A 12,914-nucleotide genomic window follows, 5' to 3' on the forward strand; every position below is an offset into this window, starting at 1 on the left:
CGCGGAAGTGCGTCATAAGCAAAGTGACAACAGAAGTGACGTACTTCCGGGGTGAAGAAAAAGGATTTTTATCTGACCCGGAAGTGTTCCTGGTCACAAGGACAGAGAAGGCGAAACACTTCCGGGGTCGCGGACTATAAAAGGATTGTGGTAACTCCCAGATGGGGAGCTGAGCTGGGTGGAAGGGTGGCAACGCATCTGGGAGTGGAGGATTGTTTATTAGTGATTATTGTTTATTGGTTTGTGAGTATTGTGGAGAGGAGGGTGCTTTGTGCACTGTGCATTATTAATAAAGTCAATATTTGGACTTTTACTAAGTGTCTGACGTTTGATATGAGGATTCAAGGGAACGATAGTACCCCCTATCTGTCACTATATATATATATATCTATACTAATAAAAGGCAAAGCCCTCACTCATTCACTCACTCACTGACTCACTCACTCACTGACTCATCATTAATTCTCCAACTTCCTGTGTGGGTGGAAGGCTGAAATTTGGCAGGCTCATTCCTTACAGCTTCCTTACAAAAGTTGGGCAGGTTTCATTTTGAAATTCTACGCGTAATGGTCATAACTGGAAGCTATTTTTCTCCAAATACAGTAATGGAGTTGAGCTCGAAAGCCGTGGGGCGTAGTTTCGTGTGACATCATCACACCTCCCACGTACTCAGGTGAACTGACTGTCAACGCAGTACGTAGAAAACCAGGAAGAGCTCCAAAAAGCGCTGAAGAAAACATGCATTATATAATTGAGAAGGCAGCGAAAATATAATATTCGTGAGTGCTGCTACTTTACGGTGTAAACCTAAAGTTTAAATTAAGTTCATAGACAGGCTGCCGCTGGCGTTTGTCATGCCCACGGGTAATGCGGGATACAAGTTTAATGAGAGGACGCAGGATATAAACGAGAGTTTTGATGACTTTGTAACTAAGTTAAAATTGCAAGTGAAGGGCTGTGCTTATGCAAATTCCGAGAGACTGTCTTTGTGGGAGAGTCACGTCATCATCTCCCCTCCCATTCACCTCATTTCGCTCTGAGCTGAGCTCGGCACCTAACGCAGTGTTACGGAAGCGACTTTGTGACGCTGCCACCAAATACTCACAGAAAAATCCACAAGTTAATACACACGCTGTCTCTACAGTTTCTCCACACTGAATCCTTCAGGCACTACTTACAAAAGGTTACATTGACAATCGTATTACATTATTTTTAAAATGTTTCCTTTTCCTAGCACAAGCACAGCTGAGAAGCTTTGATGCATGTGCTCCATAACACGTTAAAAAATCACGCATTTAATCACACTTTGCATTACAAAGGGGAACTTCTGTCAATACATGATTTCCTGGTACACCGAATACATTGATCAGCGCAGAAAAACAGATCAACAATTCAAGCTTTATGAATAATCGATTCGCCATCAATAATTGTTTTGGTAAAGCCATACTGTGAGATCCTCCTTCCATTTTATAATTATTTGTCCGCCACTAGCCATGATTAAATGAACGGTAAAAAAGTAAGAGTGAAGCGAGGGTGACTTATTCAGGCAGGCAGGCGACAGCTCAATAGCTCGAATTTGGATGTAAGTAGGTTCTATTTAGTTGCCAGAAATATCTTTGTTAGGAATGGAAGTTGAATTTAGTCTTTAAATTTCTATGGTAAAGAAAAAGTTTTGCAATGATGACTAAATTTAACTATATAAAGTCAAAACTTGTATATATAAAGTCATTCCCGAATATATAAAGTCAAAACTTGATTATATAAAGTCACTGTCGGAATAAATAAAGTCAAAACTTGAATATATAAAGTCAGCGTCGGTATATATAAAGTCAAAACTTGTTTCTGAATATATAAAGTCAGCGCTGGAATATATAAAGTCAAAACTTGAATATATAAAGTCATTCCCAAATATATAATGTCAAAACCTGAGTACATAAAGACGGCGAAATATACAAAGTCAGCGCTGGAATATCCATCCATTTCCCAACCCGTTGAATCCGACCACAGGATCACGGGGGTCTGCTGGAGACAATCCCAGCCAACACTGGGCGCAAGGCAGGAACCAATCCTGGGCAGGGCACATGCATCATTTTCAAAACATTAAACGAACAGTGTTTTTTTTTATTTATTTTTCTGAATATGTTTTTGTTAACTTAGTTCAGTTCAGAGTCGTTTCAATCAATAGATTTTGAATTTCACTTTATATATTCAGGAATGAGTTTATATACTCCGATGTTGACTTTATATAATCAGGAATGACTTTATAAATTCCGACGCTGACTTTATATATTCAGGTTTTGACTTTATATATTCAGAAAAGGGTTTTGACTTTATGTATACCGACGCTGACTTTATATATTCAAGTTTTGACTTTATATATTCTGACGCCGACTTTATATATTCACAAAATCAATGCATTTGCCTGTTTGGCACCCCATAGTATATGTGTGTGTGTGTATATGTACACATATATATATATATATATATATATATATATATATATATATATATATATATATATATATATATATATATATATATATATATATATATATATATATATATACATACATATATATATATATATATATATATACACATACATATATATACTGTAATAAAGGCGCTATATAGCGCCCGACCCGGCACAGACCATGCTGAGGCACGTGTTCACACTCAAAGACTCTTTTATTTTTCTTCAGCTGTGTGACACGCCTTCACTGTGCCACACAACCCCAACACATTCCAAGCACAAAACACACAGTTACCACCAAACCAACACTTTCCTGCTCCACCACTCCTCCCAGGCAACCTCGTCCTCTTCCTCCCGATTCTGGCCGATGAGTTGTGGTCACTGGCTCCTTTTATAGGTCACCTGGAAGTGCTCCAGGTGTTTGATCACCAAGATCTGGTGGCACTTCCAGGTGTGATTAAGCTGCTGTCCATATGGGCTCAGGAGTCCCAAACACAGCACCCCCTGGCGGTATGTGCGGGACCCAACAGGGCTGCCCCCAACTCCAATTCCCAGGGAGCACTGTGGGAAACTGAGGCACTTCACCAGGCCAGGGGGCGGCCATCTAGCGTCCTGGGGTAGGTATTGCACTGTCCAGGGCTGCTTCCCCTGAATACAGTGTGCAGGGGCGTCCCGACTGGGCATGGACGCCAGGCGCCTGTCACAATACATATATAGATATATATATATATATATATATATACATATATAGATATGATAACAACACTCATATCAATGACAAAACAATTACATTAACAATCATGTTGCGTTATTTTTTAAATTTTTCATTTTCTTTTGCATAACTTCTTTAACACACTACTTCTCCACTTCGAACCGCGGATATTATGCTAGTATATATATATATATATATATATACATACAGTAGTCGCGTTTCAGGATTTGCAGACTCAGTCATTCGCTGCTTTTTCTTTAGAACCTAACTATTGTTAGAGGAAAGAGCAAATATCCTCCGAAATTTTTTATGGCTTTTTTGGTGGCAATACTGTGCTGTAGAGAGAACAGGAAGCAACCGTTGTGGGAAATACGGTTTGGGATATTGAAAGTAGCCAATCTGAGAGCGTTATTCATTTCTCCTTGCTGCTGTTTGATTGCTGCCCTGTGACGCAACTCCAGCTGAGTGTCGTCATGTTTTCCATTTTGTTATTGTATTTATTTTGTTATTCTTAAACGCACAAGATGTCGCCGAATCTCCCTGCACCTTCTAAGGCTTCTGGCACTGAGCCTAAGCGCCAGAAGATGTTTAAAACACTCCAGAAGAAGGTTCAACTACTGGATTTGCTCCAGGAACTAAAAAGTTATGCTGCAGTAGCACGCCACTATGGCATTAATGAAAGCACCGTATGCTACATAAAGAAGAACAAAGCAGCGATCTGGAGTACCGTATCTGTAAGTTTCTGTGATAGTGCCAAAAAGGTAACGACCATAAGGAATAAAAATATCATCAGGATGGAATCTGCCTTGGCATTGTGGATCACTGACTGCAGGAAGAAGAACATCCCCTTGGACAGTAACATCATTTGTGAGAAAGCACGGAAATTGTACCAGCAGTTCGCGACAATGTAGCAACTTCCCATCACAATGTTCCTGAAACCTATAAAGAAAAGCCAGAATGAAACCCCACCAGAAGAAGACCTGTCCAAAGACACAACTCCTCCTGAAGCGCCTGAAGAGGCGCCACCCGAAGAGTTTTAAATCCTCTGCACAGCTACTTCATCATCATCATCCTCATCATCATCATCATCAATATCATTCATCATTGGTGAGTACCCATACATTTTACTGTATTTAAATTAAATGAAATTATTATGTATTTACTCTAGTTATAACAAAGAAAACGACAGCGCATACCAAAGAAAACGCGCTTGCATGAATTACAGTACGTATAGCGGTAACCTCGGTATTTTACATTCTAGCACCATGGGAGACACAGCTGTGCAGTACTGTACAGTAGACAGGTTTAACTTTACATTCTGTTTTTAGGTAATGTATTAATGTATTAAGCTGAGTTTGCAACGAAATTAAAGTGCTTTGGGGGCATACTGTATTTAAGGCTTTAACTATAAAAATAGGCATTTAAAAGGCATTTTTTAACCACATCCAAAAGTCGGGGTTTTTCACAATTTGCGGGTGCTCTAGGAACGTAACCCCCGCGAATTTTGGGGGTGTACTATATATATATATATATATATATATATATATATATATATATATATATATATATATATATATATATATAGAATACCAACAAAAGAACTGCATCAAGTGTATAAGCATACAAAATATATATATATATATATATTTTTTTTTGTATGCTTATACACTTGATGCAGTTCTTTTGTTGGTATTCTATTATTGTTAACTGGTTTGAGAAGATAAATTAAGATAAATTAAGAATTTTAATGTACTATGTACATATGACAATAAACTTGATCGTGTGTGTACGAAAAGAAAATGGGGATGTATTGTTATGTGCCACTAATTTAGAAAAAAGGTCAATTCCCAGATTTTGTGCTTTTTTTAAAAAATATTTTAAAGTGAGGTGTTTGTGTTCTGCAACAAAGTGAAGAATCTCCTCTGTTTACTTAGATGACAGTCTCAGGTGCACATTGGGTATGTTGGTCTGTTGCTGTCAAGGTGATGCCTTTGATCAGATTAAAGAAATGCAACTTTCTTCTGTGACTGCCAGCGTTCACACAGCGTTTCGGATATAGTATCATGCCTCTGGTCTGTAGACTGTCTCTCTTAACCTTTTAATTTGTAGTGTCATTGGTGCATTTATTTCATTGTATGCTACCTCTCCAAAACCTTTCTTTTTCTTCAGGACAGAGATTATTAATTACTGATGAGTTTCATTTTGTTGTCCCTTGCCATTCTCTGTTTTCACATTAGTCACCCCAGACATAGAGTGAGGAGACTAGACAGGTTCAGACTTCATGGTTTTAAAGCTGGTCGCCTCTAATTTAATTGAATGACTTTTGAAACTGATAAAGCTATAGTCCACTACACCCTGACAGCATCAGATGCATGATGACAGGTTCAACCTCTGTGACTATAAAAGAAAAGGCCATTCAGTAGTGAAAAGATCAAATGAATCTTTGTAATTTAATAGGATGAGCCTCTATGATAATAAAGATGCAGGCTAATTATTTGTGATGAGTTTATAAATACAGACTCTGGGATAGTCACGTACTTCTGATATGAACCTCTGTTCTGTGAATGTACTTTTATTACGATGAAGCTGCTGGATACTATAGTACATTATGTCAGGATCTCCTTTGTTGGTTATAGACAAGTAGGCCATTCAGATCTGGCAAAATTAATCCCTTAGCACCCTATCCAAGGTGGGTTCCTGCCTTGCACCTAATGCTATCAAATGTGATGTTTGGAAAATTATTCAGACTGAGCTGCACAATGGCTAACACTACTACATTGGTGCTGTAAAGCTATAGCCTTTATAAAACTGTTGCCCATATATATGCTATTTTTTTCCCAAGTTCTCTGGTCTCCTAAAACACCCTACAAATATGCATGTAAGCTTAAGTATTTCCCTATTTATGAGTATGGGAGTGTGGACATGAGCGTGCCTTGCAGTGGTCCAGGAATGGTTCCTGCCTTGCACCCAGTAATACCTGAAAAGATTTCCAGTGACTGAATAATAAAAATAACATGTCCCGGATTGGAAGATATGGTCATTTGCAAAAGATAAAGGTATATTCTTTGATTATGAAGTTAAGGCCTATTTTTGTTAACAGGATCGAATTCACTGCTTGTTTCTAAAGGATAACAGAATTAGTCCCTTTCATTATAAAAGCCTAGAGGCACTTTGACTTGAAAGTTTGCAGTCCATAGGGCACTGACAGGATCTCTTTCTGTAAGGCTGCCTAAACATGAGTCTACTGGTGTCATCCTCAGTGATAAAGTTCAGCCACTAAACCTTAATCCCTAAGGGTGTCAGTTCACATCAAATCACCAGCTCATTGAACAAGTCATTTCATCTGCTTATGCTCAGTTTGCAAAGAATATATAGCATGTAAAGAAATGTATCACCCAACTTTTCAATTGCTTTCTGTAAAGCTGTTAGCCAATAATTATACAATAATTATAATAATAATGAGAGAGCTTTAGCTGTACAGTGTTGTTAGACTCATCTTGCTTCTAGTGAATTAAAGCTTGATTTTTAAGTCTCTAATTTTCTCTTCATCCCCTCCCCTCATGACCTCCAAACCCAGGGATCACCAAAATCATTTTTAAGGAAAGGCCCATAGTTGCCAGAGCTTTGTGTATTTCTGAAAGAATGTTTTTCCTCTTATTATATTAGATGGCCACACTCTATCAAGGAAGTAGTCTTAGATTGCATTGATTCTGAAGACGATCAATACTGTTGTGTGTCCAAGAGAGTGAGGGAGAGAGAAGATCACCAATTCTCAACCACAATAATAAAGCCTTCCTTCACAGACCTACTGCAGAGTCAGTCAATAAGCAGCCATTTAAAATGCAAATAGTTCTCTCAATGGGCTGTCAGTGGGCTGTCGTCCTGGAAGTAGTTTGTGTCAGAGGTGTGGAAACAGCAGTGCATTCAGCTGGGAAACTTTGTCACTCCTTCCCCCTCAGTGTGCTTACTGTTACTTTGGCTGCAGCAGCAAAGGCATTAGTGAAACAGAAAGCGCTCTTGTAACCTGCTAACCGGCTTGCTACTTAATTTCAGGCAATTTATCACCCATCCATCTATCCATTTTCAGAACCCACATATTCCATTACAAGGTTACATGGGCCCAAAGCCATTCCAGTCAGAATGAGCCACACAGTATGAGTCAGACTACATGAGATGGCAATCCATCAGAGAAAAGACTCTGCAAAGTTTCTCATACTGGACTTTATTGCCGATTAAAGTAAAATGCCATGTTTAACAGAAATGGATTAAGCTTAGCTGATGCCCTAAACAGAGTCTAACAATGTTGCCTCACCCGCCCTACCAATGCTTAATAAGTTAGTGGTTCTCAAGCTCGAACAACGAGTAATCACAAAGTACTTGGTCAAAACATTGGCTGCAACTTATGAAAAGTGCTCCGGCTTTATAGTTGAGAAAAAGGAAGTGGAGTGTCTTTGGGTGGAAGTGAGGTCAACAGGATTGTGAAGTGCTGGCAGGTCTGTCTTCTGGGAGTCTGCAGGAGAGGGAGAAGAGGCATTAGTACAATGAATTAACCCCACACTTTGTGTTTTACTCCCACTTAAGCCCCTAAACTGCTTCCCATGTGCACTTGTGGGATGCGCCCACCTTCAGCCCAGACCCATTGGGTCGGGCGGCACCAAATCAAGAGGTCGTGAATACGGGAGAGGGTATCGGCTTTGGCTTGAAGAGAACCCCTCTGATAAACTACAGAAAAAAGATAGGGCTGAAGGTCCAAAAAACACCTTGTGACTCTAGGATTCAATTCCCTGTGTAGGGCTATCCACTGGAGGGCAGCATGGCCTGTAACAAGGGTGAATTCTCGACCCAGAAGGTAGTACTTCAGCTACATTACTGCCCATTTAATCGAGAGGGCTTCACTGTCCACCACAGCATACCTAGTCTCCTGATCCAGCAGTTTTTGGCTTAGGTACATGATGGGGTGTTCAGCACCATTGACGCTTTGGCTCAGCACTGCCCCAAGGCCTGTGTCTAAAGCATCCATCTGGAGAAGAAAAGGGAGAGAAAAATCTGGTGCTCTCAAAACTGGTGCTGTTGTAAGGGCCTCCTTACGGTCACAAAATGCCGTCTCAGCCTTGTCGCCCAATAACACAGAATTGGGAGCCCTTTTCTTTGTTAAATTGGTCAAAGGTGCCACCCTCTCAGAGAAATCAGAAGCAAACCGGCAGTAGTAACTTGCTAGCCCTAGGAAGGCTTGGACTTGCCATTTGGTTTTCGGTTGGGGCCAATGAAGAATAGTTTGGACTTTTGAACACTGTGGCCTAACGATGCCCCTACCTACTAGGTAGCCTAAGTATTTGGCTTCTGACAGGCCAGACTGGCATTTTTTTGGATTGATAAGGAGACGGCTGAAGCTAGTGTTTGGAGCACCATCTGGACTTGCAATAGGTGCTTCTCCCATGTGTTGGAATAGATGACTATGTCATCCCAGGTAGGCACCACTATAATTATTGTGGGGTCTAAGCACTTTGTCCACCAGATGCTGGAAGGTCACGGATGGCCCCGTGGAAGCCAAATGGGAGTACACAGTACTGCCAGTGTCCACTAGGGGTACTAAATGCAGTCTTTACTTTTGCAGACTCCATTAAAGGAATTTCCCATTACCCTTTGGTCATATTGAGAGTGGTTATGTATTGGGCACTTCCCAAGCGTTTAAGGGGATCATCAACTCAAGGCATTGGGTAGGTGTCAAATTGGGAGACTTGGCCAGCTTCCATCCGGCTTAGGGACAAGGACAATAGGACTGGACCAGGGGCTATAGCTCTCTTCAGTTACTCCTAAATTTAGCATACGCCTGATCTCGAGCTCCACTTCGGCTCATTTGGCTTTCAGTAAGTGATAGGGCCTCTCCCTGACCACTATCCTGGTTTCAGTCACAATATCATGCTCAATCAGAGAGGTCCCGCTGGGTGTTTTACTTGCCACTCCCGGTACTGACAGGATGGCTGCTTCGTGCTCCTGCTACTGTTGGGGTGTCAAATTGGAACCAAAGTTAAGGTTACAATTTTTAGCAAGAGGGGAACAATACTGACCAAAGGAGGGATTGGGTTCCCTGTCCTTCCACAGTTTCAGTAGGTTTATATGGTAGGTTCATTCACTTGGTCGATGATTCGGCTGTTTTACTAAATAGTTGATGAGATCTTTTCGCTCCTTAATCTATCACATAACTGAGCAATATATTCCAGAATGTTTGTAGATAGGAGTTCCTCCTCCTCCCATCCTTCCTTTAGGATGTCCAATATTTCATTGGGTTGTCATCCATATAACAATTCAAATGGGGAGAAGCCCGTGAAGGCTTGGGGTACCTCCCTGTAGGCAAACAGCACGAGGGGAAGCAACTGGTCCTAGTTTCTTCCATCCTCGCTAACCACTTTTCGTAGCATCTGCTTGAGAGTTTGATTGATCCTTTCAACTAAACCATCGGTCTGGGGGTGATACACAGAGATTTTCAGATGCTTTATTCTCAGTAACGGCCACCTTCTTGAACATTTCTGAGTTAAAACATGTTCCCTGGTCAGTTAGGACTTCTTTGGGAATACCAACTTGCGCAAAGACCCCTACGAGTTCCCGTACAATCGTTTTAGCGTTAGCCGAACACAACAGGACAGCTTCAGGGAATCGAGTGGCATAATCAATGGGGACTAGAATGTATTTGTGTCCTCACAATGAGGGTTCTAGGGGTCCTACAATGTCTATCCCAATACGTTGGAAAGGTATGTCAATTAAGGGAACTCAGGGCATGAGCTACAAAAGCGACAGGCTTCCTCACTGATCCCAGGGCAATAAAAATGGAGCTTAATATGCTTGTTGTGGGGTACAAAATCTGTACATTTTGGTTTATATTTCCATTATATTTTGTTCAAGACAAGACAACAGATGAACTTCATTCAGGGTAAATCAAGGTATGTCTTCTTCCCAGTTATACCTCTTAAAAAATACCATTTTTAAAACAGCTGTTCCAACAAAGAAAGGAAGACATGCGGGTGGCTCAGGCTATCAATTACTTTATAACCTGAGAAATGATGGACATCTAATTATTTTACAGCCTGATAAATGAAGACCTGCCGATACCTCAGAGAATATCAAAAAAGTTTTATTGTTTGGGAAAACAGACAGTGAATTCATTCATCATATTGAAAGCCAGCCAATCAGAATATCTAACAATCACATCTTACTAGAATTTTAGAATATATATGCCTTGTCTGAGGAGCGATAAAGGAAGGAGGGAGGAAGAAGAAGGCACGAAGACAGCAGAAGAGAACAGAGTGACATCAGCGTGAAGCCATTTCCATCTGATCATGAGGAAAGTGCTAGATCACAGTCCGCCTGCGACATTCATCCTTGTCATCTTTACTTTTTCGTAAGCTTTTTCTAAAGACTAGATATATCCAGACTTTACTATCTGACCTATTTTCTATTATTCTTTGTTCTACTGGTATTATTCTTGTAGTAAATACCATGCTGCTTTTAACTTTCTATGCTTTGTCTTAATGTCTAGAGTGAGTGAAGTAATAAGGTAGATTTCTTTGAGCATCTGGTGCAGCCGGAGGTTTGCCATTACCTCTGTGCTGCGAGGTTTATTAAGGCTGCTGGTGAGAGCTCCCCCCCATAGTATGGAACAGTACATAAAGTAAGGCACTCTTGGCTGATAAATGGCCTATAGTCAAGAGTGCTGAGCCTTTGTATGTTTAAATGTATTCTTGTAGACCAAAAGTAATATTTGGGTCTGATATATCATTATAACATTGTATGTTGCTCGTGCAGATAATAAGTAAGACTCTTGAAGTGCTAAGAGAGTGACAGGCTGTGTTATTCCTAAGGCACTTGTGTGGTTTAAAGTACCAGAGGTTAACCAGCTGTGTGTTTGTCATTCATGGGGCACTGTTATGTTTATGGTCTGTGTGTATGTAAGTCTCATGAAATCCTAGGAGAGTGACAAGTTGTGTTATTCATAAAGCACTTGTGCGGTTTAAAGTTCTAGAGATTAACCAGTTGGGTTTTTGTCATTCTTAGGGCATTTTTGAGTTTTTGTGTTTATGCGTATAGCTATGTATGGGTGTGTAAATCTTAAGGTGCAACAGTAGATCAACCCAGTAACAAATCTGATGAGTACACTTACCCCTAGGTAAAGGGTAAGTAGAGGGGAATATCACGATAATACAACACTAGTGTTTTTTCAGTTCCAAAGTGGGCACCTAGGAGGTGGGTATGCGCTAGCTCACAGATTTCCCGCTGGAAGGTGCGTGAGACTAAGAGCAGGGACCATACTTCCTCTTCGTATTCGGCCACACGATAAACTAGATCATTATTGATAACAAAGTGGGGTCCCTGTGGCATTGGATAATGTGTGCGTTGGCCATTGACTGAGAGAACTGCAATAATAGCATTCTTTAAGGATTTATCATTCCATTGCTCCTTTGTAAAGGAGCTCGGCGTTTGTTTAAACTGGTAATGTAATGTATGGAGCGGTCCTCAGTGGGTGTGGCAAAGGACCTTGTCGTCCAAAGAGGCAGATTCTGGTAGATGCGCACTTATGTGAAACAATCAAGACTGCTAGTATACATTGGTGCTATTAAATCAATATACTTAGATACAGTACATGAGAATTGGTCTAAAACGGCCACCATGAAGCACACGGTCCTACTTTCTTGCAGACTCTACTTCAATGCTCCATTCCTGTTCACTTGGGTTTGACACTTCAACCCAAACTCCCCAACCCCCTACTCTGTCTTGTCTGAGATTTCTTTAGTCTATATCAGTACACAGGTCTTTCTTCAGAATTATCTTTAATGTTGGCCTGGACAGCCCAAGTCTGATCAGGCAGTCCTTTAACTCCAAGTGGCCAGTTGCATGCATGTCAGTACCCTTAGGCTGCCTGCTGTTACTCAGACTTCACGGCTAAGTTATTATTGATCACTGGCTAATATTTAAAACTACAAAACATAAATTACAGAAACACTGGATTTGAATCTTTGTATTTTTTACATGATGTCTTTTATAAAAGAAATGTAACACAGAATTACAGTAGATAGAAAGGTTCTACACAACTCTGCTAAAATTGCAGATTTTGTGTAATAAAAATGAACCCAAGATAAATCCTGTCAGAATGTATTCCAACTTTATTGCAAAAGTTCAATCTATGGAAAGACGTAAAACATAAACCAGAAACACAAAACGGAATCCTACAAAAACCAGGTTGCATTAGTGTGCACACTCCCTAAACTAATACTTAAATGAAGCACCCTTTGATTTTATTACAGCAGTCTTTTTAGGGGTGAGTTTATCAGTTTGGCACATTTGGATTTGGCGATTTTTACCCACTCCTCCTTGCAAAAAATATTCATATCTGTCAAATTGCAAGGGCATTTACTGTGCACAGCTCTCTTCGGGGTAACCCCACAGATTTTTGATTGGATGGGGTGCTAATCCTCCTTTAATGAAACCATTGCTTTGTTAATTTTTATGTATGCTTTGGGTCATTGTCCTGGTGAGAGGTGATATTCCTCTTCTTCTTCAGCTTCTTAGCAGATGCTTGAAGATTTTGTGCCAAAATAGATTGATATTTGCAGCTATTCATGATTCCATCCACCTTGATGCCCCTGTTCCAGCTGAAGAAAAGCAGCTCCAAAGCATGATGCTTTTGGGTGTGGGTATGGTGTTCTTCTGATGAAATGCTGCATTATTTTTGTGCCA

General features: G+C 40.4%; 1 protein-coding gene across 6 annotated transcripts in view; it reads left to right on the forward strand.

Annotated features, from left to right (window-relative positions):
- Positions 1–12,914, forward strand: part of cdh23 (cadherin-related 23) — a 1,363,918-nt gene that overhangs the window by 844,170 nt on the left and 506,834 nt on the right. The gene's annotated exons all lie outside the window — the stretch shown is intronic.

Source organism: Polypterus senegalus, chromosome 1 (genome assembly GCF_016835505.1).
Source record: "Polypterus senegalus isolate Bchr_013 chromosome 1, ASM1683550v1, whole genome shotgun sequence".
NCBI classification, from domain to species: domain Eukaryota; kingdom Metazoa; phylum Chordata; class Cladistia; order Polypteriformes; family Polypteridae; genus Polypterus; species Polypterus senegalus.